This window comes from Eschrichtius robustus, chromosome 12, assembly GCF_028021215.1.
Source record: "Eschrichtius robustus isolate mEscRob2 chromosome 12, mEscRob2.pri, whole genome shotgun sequence".
Classification (NCBI taxonomy): domain Eukaryota; kingdom Metazoa; phylum Chordata; class Mammalia; order Artiodactyla; family Eschrichtiidae; genus Eschrichtius; species Eschrichtius robustus.
Genome location: NC_090835.1, coordinates 78,487,816 through 78,500,480, shown reverse-complemented (window position 1 = coordinate 78,500,480; position 12,665 = coordinate 78,487,816). Strand labels below are relative to the sequence as shown.

General features: G+C 43.2%; 1 protein-coding gene across 2 annotated transcripts in view; it reads left to right on the top strand.

Annotated features, from left to right (window-relative positions):
* The window catches only part of CLIC5 (chloride intracellular channel 5), a 158,731-nt gene that overhangs the window by 96,282 nt on the left and 49,784 nt on the right, over positions 1–12,665 (top strand). The window lies entirely within an intron of this gene.

Below are 12,665 nucleotides of genomic sequence, written 5' to 3'. Positions count from 1 at the left end.
CTCCCACTCGACCCAGGCTCTATCACTCCACTTATGACCAGGTCTCATTCAGCACACCACCCTCCTGGGCTCTGCACCGAGGAGGCCCTTAGTGAAGATGTTTGTCCCCCTCACTGCGAGGACCCACCTTGCCCAAATGGCTGGGTGATGGCCCATCGTTGAGGGTGGAGCTAAAGCCTCCTAAGTGCCCCCAACAGCCAGGAAAGCCGAACATAGGACTTGATGGAATCCTGTGTTGCAGAAGCAGCGAAGTTTCCCGCCACCATTGGCTGGAGGATAGTAGAGGATAGTGCCTGGGGAGAGGAAGGTGGTTGAGCACATCTGACCATGTGAGAAGTTTGTGCAAGCGGGTAGGATTTCTGGGCCTGATTACAGTGCTGTCACCTTCAGGGAGGACCCACCTGCTGAGCTCTGTGTGGATGGGCAACTAGAAAGATGTCAGTCGGTGAGTGAAGCTCCTGACATTGCGGCTGTGTTGACTTGAGATTCTACCAATGTTCTCGTCCAAAATGTGTCCTCCATGCCCTGAATGACTCAAAATGGTGCACTTCTTCCAGGGCAAGGACTGATGGTGGGGAGGAACAGCAGTAGAAGTGGGGTCGGGGGTAGAAGGGGGCTGTGATCTGAAGGAGTTTCCAAGTTAGGTAGGGAAATAGGGAACAAACAGAGCGGAGGGCACCTCAAGTGTCTCCTGAGACTCTGGCCTCCCTGTGTCTGGAGTGGGCTCTGGGAGCTCTGTCGTCAGTTTTCTTTTTTATCATGCTCCTTAGGGGATTCTCTTGTCCATCCCCAGTTTTGAGCACCACTGGGTCAGAGATGGCCAGGCGTTGTTGAACATTAGAATCACTTTGAGAGTTAAAAAAAAAACAAAAACTCACTTGAGTCCTACTCCAGATTAAATAAATCAGAATTTCTGAGCATGGGACCTGGACATGGCATTATTAAATGAATATTAGAATAAACTTTTCAAGCTCTATAAGCCCTACTTCGCTGACATATTATAAAATACTAATTTTGCAAAGAATCTTCCATAGGGTCCTGGATTTACATCACCCTATTTAGTAAATCTCATGATTCAGATTTGATTTTAGTGCCACAAGTCTTTTAATCTCTCATATTTGAGAGGTTTGGATAGATGAGAGCTTAGTGAACCCAACTGAGAGGCCTGGTGACAGATTTTGTGATTTCTCTAAAGTCTTTTCGGACCAGTTTGTGATATATTAAGATGCTCGATTAAAAAACTCAACACACAGACAACCAGAGCAGAGGGCAGGATGAAGAACATTTGCAGAATCTCCGTTATCACAGGATCCCAAACACCATTCTCTTTGTCAGAGAATCAGTATCAAGATACCCTCATTTGGTATGAAGATTATAGGAATTGCAGGCTCATTCCATGAATGTAGGGGGAATGGATTCATGATCAAAAGCTGGAACTAATTTCTATAGCATCTTGAATAATAAAAAGTATGTCAAGGGAGGAAAGCAAAACTTTTGACAGCGGCCTAATTAAGTGGAAGGCATGTTTCCTCCATTAGGAACTGGTATTCTTCAGGGGAGGCTTAACTAAGAAGATGTCTTCTTCAAATTAAACCCATGTGGGAAGGAGTTCTGTTTATATGAGGCTGTAGATTTGTGTCGTTCTTTGGTTTCCTGTGCTTTGGTGCATTTCTGAGGTGGAAAAATTCCAGCTTTCAGTTCTCCTGATCCGAGCATAGAGAGCCATAATCAGGCCTAAAGAATAGCATGACAGTTCCATAAATATTTGTGGCAAAGGTTCCCGGATGTTCAGAGGACACAAAGGCTTCCACTGGGCTTCAATATAAAACTGCCAGGAATCTGTCACAGACCTGATCCCTTAGCTTTACCCATCCATCTTCCTTGAATTCCAGACCTTTGAGTCTGGTTCCTGAACTACTTGAAAACCTTGTTTGGTTGCAGAACATTGCTCTGCATAGAAACTCAATGGTCTTGTGGAGAACAGATGTGCATGTGCCCATCATTGTACCAACAGCTAACCAAATATGAATCACTTTCCCTTTTCCCCTTCATGGTCAATGGGATTCTGCCCTAGCTTAGGATCACCCATCTCTGGTCAATGGACAGTGGCCATAGTTCTTCCTGTGTTTACTTTCTCCATTGAATGTATTGCTCCACACACAAAACCCTGAACATGGAGGTATTGCTGAATTTTTGTGCCATCAAAGTGAATCAGTTATACATATATGGGATATTATATGTATATGTATAACTGATTCACTTTGTCATAAAGCAGAAACTAACACACCATTGTAAAGCAATTATACTCCAGTAAAGATGTTAAAAAAAAAAAAAAGAGAGCGATCTACCGACTCTTTACTAAGGCATAGCATTTCACAAACAGGGGTGTTTAATTAGATCTTCCTAAATGTTTATCTTCTGTACTTATGATGACAGTAGCTCTAAATTTATAAAATGAAAACTATGTGTTTTGTACATATTATCATCTAGTTGTGGAACAACCCTGCAAGGTAGATGTTTCTTGCCCCCAATTTGCAGATAAGGAACCTGAGGCTAAGTGTGTATGTGAGTTATATGCTGGATAATAAACCACCCCAAACTTAGTGGCTTTAAACAATGACAACATTTATTTTGCTCATGAACCTGCAGTTTGGCCAGGGCTTAGTGGGGAGGACTCATTTTACTTCACTAGGTATCATTTGGGACAGCTCAAAGGCTGGGGGCTAGAATCATCTGAGATCTCACTCATTCATATGTCTGGTGGTTGAGGGCACCTGTCAACTGAGAACTTAGCTGGGGATCAGCCAGAACACTACACAGTGCCTCTTCATGGGCTCTGGGCTTCCTCACAACATGGTGGCTGTGTTCCAAGTGTAAGCATCCCAAATGAGAGAAAGGGCCAGACAGAATCTGCATCACCTTTAATGATCTGGTCTCAGATCTCACACTGTGACATTCTTCTATTCATCTACGCTGCCACAAAGGTCCACCCAATTTCAAGAAAGAAAATATAGGCTTTTCCACTGGAGAATATATGGGACTGAAAATAGTACTGTAGCCACTTTGGGAAAATAAAATCTGCCACATCCAGCTGGTTGATATCAGGGCTGGAGTTTGAACCCAGGTCTGCATGGCTCTACACCAGGCCCTTTACACTGTACTACAGAACTCTGTGAAGTCAAGGACACAAGCCTGCCTCTAGTGCAATGGAATTTAGTTTTTAAATGTTACACGTGGGGCCAGTGCAGCAAAAGAGTCAAACTTAGAGGCAGAGGATTTGGACTTTGGGACCTTCTAAACCTTGGTGCAGGTTTTTGATATGAATGAGAGCCATTCTGCCTTGCTAAGCATGATGGAGTCATTTGGAAGACATACCAGGGCAATCAAATTTACATTTCTTGAGCCCTTACTGGGTTCCTAGGGTTTCATAAAATAAAGAACCAAAATAAAACAAGTCACCAAGTCACATCCATGCTAATGGAAGGCTTACCAACTAGATGGTTGGAAGGACAGATCATTTGGTATCAAAAAAAATAATACGGAATAGTGTCTGACTTACTAATAAGAAAACCTGACGTATCTAGTAACTGCAAAACTATCTAATAGAAATGAAGCAAATTCTAGAATAATACATAACACTAGAGTGAGAACACCAGGAAAGGAGAAGGAACTAACAAGGAAGACGTAAAGCAAGCAAGCCCTGCAGCATTTCAACATTTTTCTTTTTCTTCGTTCCCTTTCTTTCCTTTTCCTTCTTTTTAAGCTCCGGGTAAATAGCATGTTTATAGGTCGAAAAGCCAGAGTTCTTGCTGTCTTGGGGGGGATAATCATGTTCTTAGGAGTAGATGAGTTCTCAAAAGTGTACAAAGTATGGCGGGGGAAGAGCAATTAGCTGAGAGGGCAAAGGTCAGGAAGAGGAGGATGTCAGTAAAGGAACAGGAGAGTCACATGCAGGACCGGCTGCAACTGGTGGGGCCCCCTGCAGAATGAAAACGAGGGAGCCTTTGTTCAAAAATGATTAAGAATTTCGAGGGCTTCCCTGGTGGCGCAGTGGTTGAGAATCTGCCTGCCAATGCAGGGGACACGGGTTCGAGCCCTGGTCTGGGAAGATCCCACATGCCGCGGAGCAACTGGGCCCGTGAGCCACAACTGCTGAGCCTGCGCGTCTGGAGTTTGTGCTCCGCAACAAGACAGGCCGCGACAGTGAGAGGCCCGCGCACCGCGATGAAGAGTGGCCCCCGCTTGCCGCAACTAGAGAAAGCCCTCGCACGGAAACGAAGACCCAACACAGCCAAAAATAAATAAATAAGTAAATAAAAATTAAAAAAAAAAAAGAATTTCGAGACAGCGAAAACAGAGCATTAAGCTAAGTGTGAGCCCCTTCTGAGCTCAGGGTCTTGTGCATCCGCACAGATGGCCATGTGTGTGGAGCCAGCCCCGGACACAGGAGAGGCACCAGGTGACAAGGCAGGCAGCAGAGGGCTGAGTTTTAAGAGGAAGAGATAATCAAAAGTTCTAGCTACCAGAGTCAAGTGAGGGTAAGTCAGAGAGGAAGGAAGGGAGGGAGGGAGGGAGGGAGGAAGGAAGAAAGAAAGGAAGGAAGGAAGGAAGGAAGGAGGGAGGGAGGGAAGGAAGGATGGAAGGGAAATTGCTTAGTCCCAGAAAGTGACTGAAAGAGAATCGCTTTAGGAGAAGGTGTTAAGTAGAAGCAGGACTGGCAAGAATTTTAAGAGAGACACAGTAACCTATTCAAATAGTTTGGACATGAAAGAATAGGGAGGAAAACACGTAGCAGTGGAAAGAAGGGGCATGGTGTTAGGGTGTGGTGTTGGGCTGGAGAGGGCAGTTCTTTCTCGGAGGGTGTGTGAACGAACAGGAGGGCGAGTACAGACTCAGCGCAGAAAGCCATGAAGCTCAGCGTAGGTTGAAGGTCACTACTCCCAAGAGGCCTCAAGCACAGTAATGTTACGCAACACATTGAGTTGTAGGCAGCCTTGGCCCCAAAGCCACTATCAGACCAGGCTGGTAACTCAGGGTCCAAGGTACCACTGGACCCTGCTCTCTTAGTCAGACACTTGAGCTGAGTAGCCTTCTGGGCATGGAGCCTACGAGTTCCTTTGGAAGGGGATATTTACATAACTGTGTTCAGTTGTTTATAGAACCATCTGGCAAGCTGAGGTTTTGATGACACGTACTATATTGATGGGTTACCTGTCTCACGTAATATTTTTAAATTCATCTGGTGTGGTGTTTAATTTTTATGTGTCAACCTGGCTAGGCTGTGGTGCCAGATATTTGGTCACATATTATGCTGACTGTTTCTAGGCAGGTGTTTTTTTTTTGGCTGAGATTCACATTTAAATTAGTAGCCTTTGAGGAAAGCAAGTGACCTTCTGTCCTGTGTGTGAGCCTCATCCAGTCAGTTGAAGGCCTTAATAGAGAAACGACTGACAGCATCTGAGGAAGAGGGAATTCTGCCAGCAGGTTGCCTTTGGACTTGACCTGTGACTCTTCCCTGAGTCTCCAACTTGATGACATAGCCCACGAGATTTTAGATTCAGCAAACTTCCACAATTGGGTGGAGGCAATTCTTTCTCTCTCTCTCTCTCTCTCTATCTCTATCTCTACCTCTATCTCTATCTATCTCTGTCTCTATCCACACACAAATCCTATTGGTTCTATTTCTCTGGAGAACCCTGACTAATACACCTGAAATTCCTCATATGACATTATATAGGCAGCCCTCTGCATAGAGCTGATTCAGCCTTTATAATCAGCTTCAGATAAATGCTGAGAATCTCTGAAGCTTCAAATGTATACTTATTACCTGACTGCCTATTGAATGAAAAATGCCTGAGTGACCCCAGTGAGTTAAGCCTTATGTGACTGCTGAGAAAAAGAATGTTGTTTCTTCAAGGGTAGAACTCGCCATCTTCAAGCGGACCACATACCGCCCCAAATCCCATCTCTGTTCATGGGAGGCTGACCAACCAAATTATTGGAACAGCAGATAATTTGGTATTAAAAAAAATAGTCATCGTAAGGAGTATTTTCTGACTTACATGAATAAGAGAAAGTGGGCAGATCCAAATATTGCTACTATGAAGAAAAATTTTCTCTTCCACGTGATATGAATCAGTTTAGTGCTATAAAGATGAGTCATTTTATATCCAAAGAAAGTCCTCTTCCTGTGGTCTTTGTCACTTCAACACTCTTTCCGTAAGAGAAAAACCGGCCTGGCATAGAGAAAAGCTAGGAATAAGGAATCAAGAATTGTATCCCTGGGAGTTCCCTGGTGGCATAGTGGTTAGGATTCCGGGCTTTCATTGCCATGGCCCAGGTTCAGTCCCTGGTCGGGGAATTGAGATCCTATAAGTCACGGTGCGGCATTAAAAACAAAAATTATATATGTTAATATAAATGTTTCAGACATTTTAAAAAAAAACAAAAAACAAAACAAAAATTATATCCCAGATTCTGCCATGGGACCAGGCTGTGCAACCGTGGGCAAAACGTCTAAACTTTCTGGGCCTATTTCCTTACCAGTAAAAAGAAAGAGCTGGACCATATCATCCTTGAGGTCGGTTTTAGTCCAACTGTTGTAGAATTTTTCTCTGTAACTTGAAAAAAATTTTTAATCACTTGAGTCTTCAAGGATAGATTTCATGGACTAAAGTAACAAAAAGTTGAAATGTGACATAAATAGTGACTTAATTAACTTCCTGGAGAAAATTCAGGTTTCTTTCTTCTAGTACCTCATTTAGGACTTAACCTTGTGAGATTTTTAAAGGAATCAGACAAATAGCCTAAAAATCTTCCATTTTGAAATATCTGACGTTTAAGCATCTGTCGTAGTCTGGGTCCAATCAGGAGAGAGAAACCACACAGTGATTTTAGCAGGAGTTTAACATAAAGCAATAGTTAACTATGATAAAAGAGTACCCATTATATATAAGGACACTACATGGTACCCCAGAGTTGAAGGAGAATAGCCAAGGGATGACAAACTTAGAAGGGTTTCAACTCTCACAGGAGAAGTGTGGTCAGCCCAGCAGAAAGCATAGGCGTTCACTGGTCTGGCAAGGCCAGAGCTGGTTTGGAGTCGCTGGGCAAGCAATAGCCACCCTCTGGAGTTCAGGAGGGGCGCAGAGGGTCAGCGATGGGGACATAGGTGTGCAGTGGGGTCCAGGTGCCGGCGGGGACAGGGGGGCTTCAGGCCACACGGGGCTTGCAGAGTAAGGGGCAGATCTCTGTGGACACCCCGGCCGCAGGCAGACTTAACGCAGGCTACATGGAGGCTTTGCCTTCTGTGTCCAGAGGGCTAGCAGCAGGATGAGGTTGCAGGGAGCTGGAGGGATCACATTCTGGGCTGGGGCGGGGCCCGGCTCACTGCTGACCCGCAGCCCATGCCAGAGGCAGCAGAAGAGCCCCTTCTTCCTGCAGGGTCCCTGCAGTCCTCTCTTCTGGGAAATCCTACCTGCGTGCTCACTTTAGAAATGCCGAAAGGAATTGCCACTCTTTCTCACCCAGCATTTATTGAAGGGTGCCTTCAGAGCTGGGAAACAATAAATTGATAAGGGACACGACATCTGTCAAGCTTAGATGTCATCTCTCCCCATTCTGCTATTCCTTTTTGGATCCTTTCTGAATAATTCTTCCCTCTTCTGGACCTTGGTGCCCTCAAATGATTTGGGGGCAATTATCAACTTCACTCTGTTGTCTGGAGAGGAAGCTCTATGTACCTGGTCTGTTCATGGGGTATCTTATCCCAACAGGTCTCAAATGTTGTTCATGGACTCCTGGGTCCATGAGATCCTTTGGGGGGGGTGGTGCTGAGAGGTCACAACTATTTTCAAAGTCATCATTTCTCCCTGGGGTTGCTATTTTGTGGCATTTTAGGGCAAATAGAGGCAGTGGTATAACGGAGGAGTCATGCATGGACAGAAAAAAAAAAAAGCCAGTCTCGTTTGTGAATGATCTTGATGAAGCAGTAAAAATTACCTAATGTAATTAAATCTCAACTCACAAGTACATGTCTTTTAAACATTCTGGCAGATGAAACGGGAAATGCACATCCAGCTGTTTGGCCTCATTGCCAAGCACAATGGTTGTCTCAGGAGGAGCACTTGTGCGATTGAGCTGTGACCAGAAGTTTCTCTCGCAGCACAGTTTTTGCCTGAAAGACAACCAGCAGAAAAACTATGGTTTTTACTACTTGGTATTTATTTGCCAGACATTTCCTGGGAAATCAAGGAAATGAGCTTGTCATTTCAAGACTAATGGCTGACAGTATTCATTGCCAATGATAAAAGGCAAGCTTTCAAGAGAAAATGAGAATATTGGAAAACAGGTATTTGCCACCAGGATCTTGACAGCCTCTTTTTGCTTAAACTTTTCTGATGAGCTTGGTGGTGATATTACTGAAGGAGATATTTTGCTACTGTGTAAAGAGATGTATCACCATTTGGAAGATCTGTTTAACTCCGTGAAATGCTATTTTCCAAAAGATGAATTTGTGATGTGACAAAATCATTCATGGGTAAAAGACCCATTCAAAGTGTGAGATAGATGAATGGGTTTTAGTGGAACAGAAGAATTTCATTGATAGGGTTTCAAATTCCACCTATCAACTGACCTTTAAGAAACTACCACTTGTTGAGTTTAGGTGTGGTATAAAAGAAAAATACCCACAATTATCTGAAAAGGCTATTAAATTACTCCTCCCTTTTCCAACTACATATCTGGGTAAGGCCAGATTTTCTTCATATACTTCAACCAAGTAGCAAAAGACTGAATGCAGAAGCCAACTTCTGTTAAGTCATACTTTAAAGATTTTGTAAAAATATAACAATTCCACTCTACTTACTAAATTTCTTTTTTTAAATATATGGTTTCTTTAATTAAAACGTTATTTATGTTAACATGTAATGTGTTTATTATTAGTATTATATTTTAATGAATGAGTAAACAAATATTTGAAATATTTTTTAGCTTTAATTATAATACAGTAAATATCGATAGCTATAACCCACATGAACCTCAACATGTATCCGTTCTAACAGGCACTGAATATCAACTCAGTTTCAGGTACCTGTGCTTGTTGCTGCTGAAGGTAACGTGAATAAAACATAGTCGTGTTTTGGGGATAGCCAAGCTCACCATATGGGGGAGAGACTATGTAGAAGGCAATATTTTAGAACATATAATATGACTTAGCTGGCATACAACATATAAAGTATAATCATACAACCTATATAATTACATCATGCTATTACTATTATCGTATGTAATATTATACAGTGTATAATATTTTATGTTTTATTACAACTTAAATAATATAGTATATAATACTCTATAGTATAACAAGGTATAGTATAGTATATACGCTTAATAGTAAATAAATTTACTATATCTAGGGAACAGACAGTACTTTGGGGTCATAGCTGGCTGGCAGTTGTGTGCACGCGAGGCCCATGGCAAAGCAGAACTGTGAACTTGGGAAGTTTGTCAGTAGCTGTACACCGTTCTCCTTTGACCCTACTGTTTGCTTTCGTCTCCCAGTGCTGCCAAAATAAATGACCATAAACTGGGTGGCTTGTAACAACAGAAATGTATTCTCACAGTTCTGGAGGCTGGAAGTTCGAAATCAAGTTGTCCTGAGGGCCATGCTCTTTCTGAAATCTCTAGAGAAGACCCCTTCTTTGTCTCCTCTAGCCTCTGGGGTCTGCCGGCCATCCTTAGTGTTCCCTGGTTTGCAGACAGATCACTCCAATCTCTCTTCATATGACCTTCTCCTTTATGTCTGTGTCCAAATTTCCTACTTCTTATAAGGACACCAGTTGTGTTTAGGGCCCACCCAAATCCAGCGTGACCTCATCTTTACTTGATTTCATCCGTGAAGATTCTGTTTCCAAATAAGGTCATGCACACAGGTTCTGTGTGGACATGAATTTGGGGGGAACATTATTCAACCCAGTACACCATGTTTTTGCCTGTCCCTAGCCCACATTGCTCAGAGCCTCTTTGGACCACAGCCCATCTGGATTTTCCCTCATACTTTTCAGGGCCTAGGGGTCCCATTGAGCCCCACCAAGTTTTTGGTTAATGTTTTAAGTGGTTGCCACAAGCTCACCGCATTTAACCCATGAGTTTAGCAGATGGTTTCCATGGGCAACTGGTGAGTTGTGAAGGAAGAAAAGAGGAGACTAAACAACTCAATAGTAAAAAAAAAAAAACCCTAATAACCCAATTGAAAAATGGCTAAGGAGTTGAATAGATGTTTCTCCAAAGAAGACATACAAATGGCCAACAGGTATATGGAAAAATTCTCAACGTCACTAATCATGACAGAAATGCAAATCAAAACCGTGATGAGATCTCACCTCGCCCCCTGTCAAGGTAGCTATTCTGGAAAAAACAAATGACAACAAGTCTTGGTGAGGATGTGGAGAAATTAGAACCCTTGCACACTGTTGGTGAAAATACAAAGTGGTGCATCCACTATGGAAAACAGTCTGGAGGGTCCTCAAAAAATAAAAAATAGAACTACCATATGATCCAGCAATCCAACTTCCAGGTAGTTAGCTAAAACAATTGAAATTGGAATCTGGAAGAGATCTTAGCACCCCTGTGTTCATTGTAGCAGTATTTAAATAGCCAAGATATGAAAACAGCCTGAATGTCCTTTGACAGATGAATGGATAAAGAAACTGTGGTATACACACACAGTGGAATACTACGCAGCCTTAAAAAAGAAGGAAATTCTAAAATATGCAACAACATGGGTGAATCTCGAGGACATTATGGTGAATGAATTAAGTTGATCACAGAAAAACAAATACTGCATGATTCCAGTTATATGAAGTAACTAAAATAGCCAAAGTCATAGAATCAAAGAGTGGAAAGGTGGTTGCCAGGGGCAAGGGGAGGGGGGAGTGGGGAGTTGCTAATAACGGGAATACAGTTTCATTTGAGCAAAGTGAGCTGCTTACAGCACTGGACCTACAGTCAACAATACTGCATTGTGCACCGAAACATTTTTTAAGAGGGTAGATCTCATGTTAAATGTTCCTAGCACAAGAAAAGAGAAAGAAAGGGAAGGGAAGGGGAAGCTTCAAGAGAGATGCAAAGACAGTAAGGGTAAATCATAAAACCCTCGCATATTATTTCTCTTGGTCTTTCGGCAATTTTTGTCTACTAGGTCTAGAATCATAATATAAGACAATAGTGGAAATGTGGGGAGCTGTGACAACCAGCAGCCCGCAGAGCTGTGGCACGTGGACTGAAGGCTGGGATGCACCACGCATATCCGGCACCCACGCCTCCTGCTCTGCGACCTTGGGTGAACGTGCTACCCGTCTGGGCTGGGTCCTCAGGGTGGAGTCTGAGTATGGCAGTTAAGAGCTCGGAATCTGGAGCCAGATCGCTTGGGTTCATTCCAGGGACCCTCAGACCAGTGATTTCCCCTCTCTGTAATTTCCCCTCGGCTTCCACACCTGTAAAATGGTGACACTATCTCACTACACAGGTTTCGCATGAGGAATAAATGCGTTAATAATATACGTAAAGCACTTCGAACAGTGCCTGACTATATAGACATTCGTTGGTGTTATTAACATTATTATATGAATTTTGGGTCCAGCTAATAAGAATTCCAATAATTCAGTAGTACCTCCATCAATCCCCTTATGACCACCTCCACTCCAGCCTCCACCCCTGGAGGTAAAACAGATGAGAGTGTGTGGACCCGTGACTTTTGTTTTGGTTTTTTTTTTTTTTTAATTCTCCACTTGTCACTTACACCGTAACCGGCCCTGGGGAAAAGTTCCTTTGTCAGGATGTCTTAAAGGACCAGGAACCTGTCAGATGAGTGCTTCTTGGGAAAGAAAGTCTTAGGGAACTGATGTCATCAACTCAGGTTTTGCAACGAGCTATTATTAAATTCATAGTCGCCTGTCTGAGTGTGGCTTTATCAGTAACTTTAGCCTTGTGAGCAGGGGTGGCGCCCGCCCTGTTGCCCTCCACCTTTCTGATTTTCTATAACCTAGCCGTGGTGTCTGAAACACTCAGGGTGGGTCTGTCTGCAGCACTAAGGAAAGTGAGAACTGAATCAGGATGGGGTTCTGGGTGGAGTTAAGAGAGAGGTAAAATAACTGTAATTTCATAGCAATTACCTACAAGCAATACCATCAAAGGCGCCAGTTTTCCATTATAAACCTGAGCCTCTGCTGGGAGCGATGGACCAGGTAGAAATAAAGACACAAACCTGCCTTCCCACCCGAACCCCACAGCAAACAAATCTCGAGGGGAAAACTAATGTGCTGAGCTTGGAGGGTAGTTTTTTTCTCCTTCTCTTTCAAAAAAAAAGAAAACGAAATCTTAGTAAGCCCCCATTCCAGGATGTTGGTTGGATTGCTGACAGCTTTGCAAGCAAGGCTGGGGGGCCTTCCCTCTTTGAACCCTCCCTGTTAGTGGAGCCTGGTCCTGATGCCACCACGGTTTCCAGGGGAGCCAACAGCAAACTAGAATGAGTGGGTGATTTCTCCCTCCACGTACCATTTTGGGGCCAATAAACCACTCACTGGAAAAAAATTACACAGAGATCAGCTCCCCAAAATTTTGTTCATATGTTTGCTGAAAGTGTATTCTTTATAAAATTCACATCT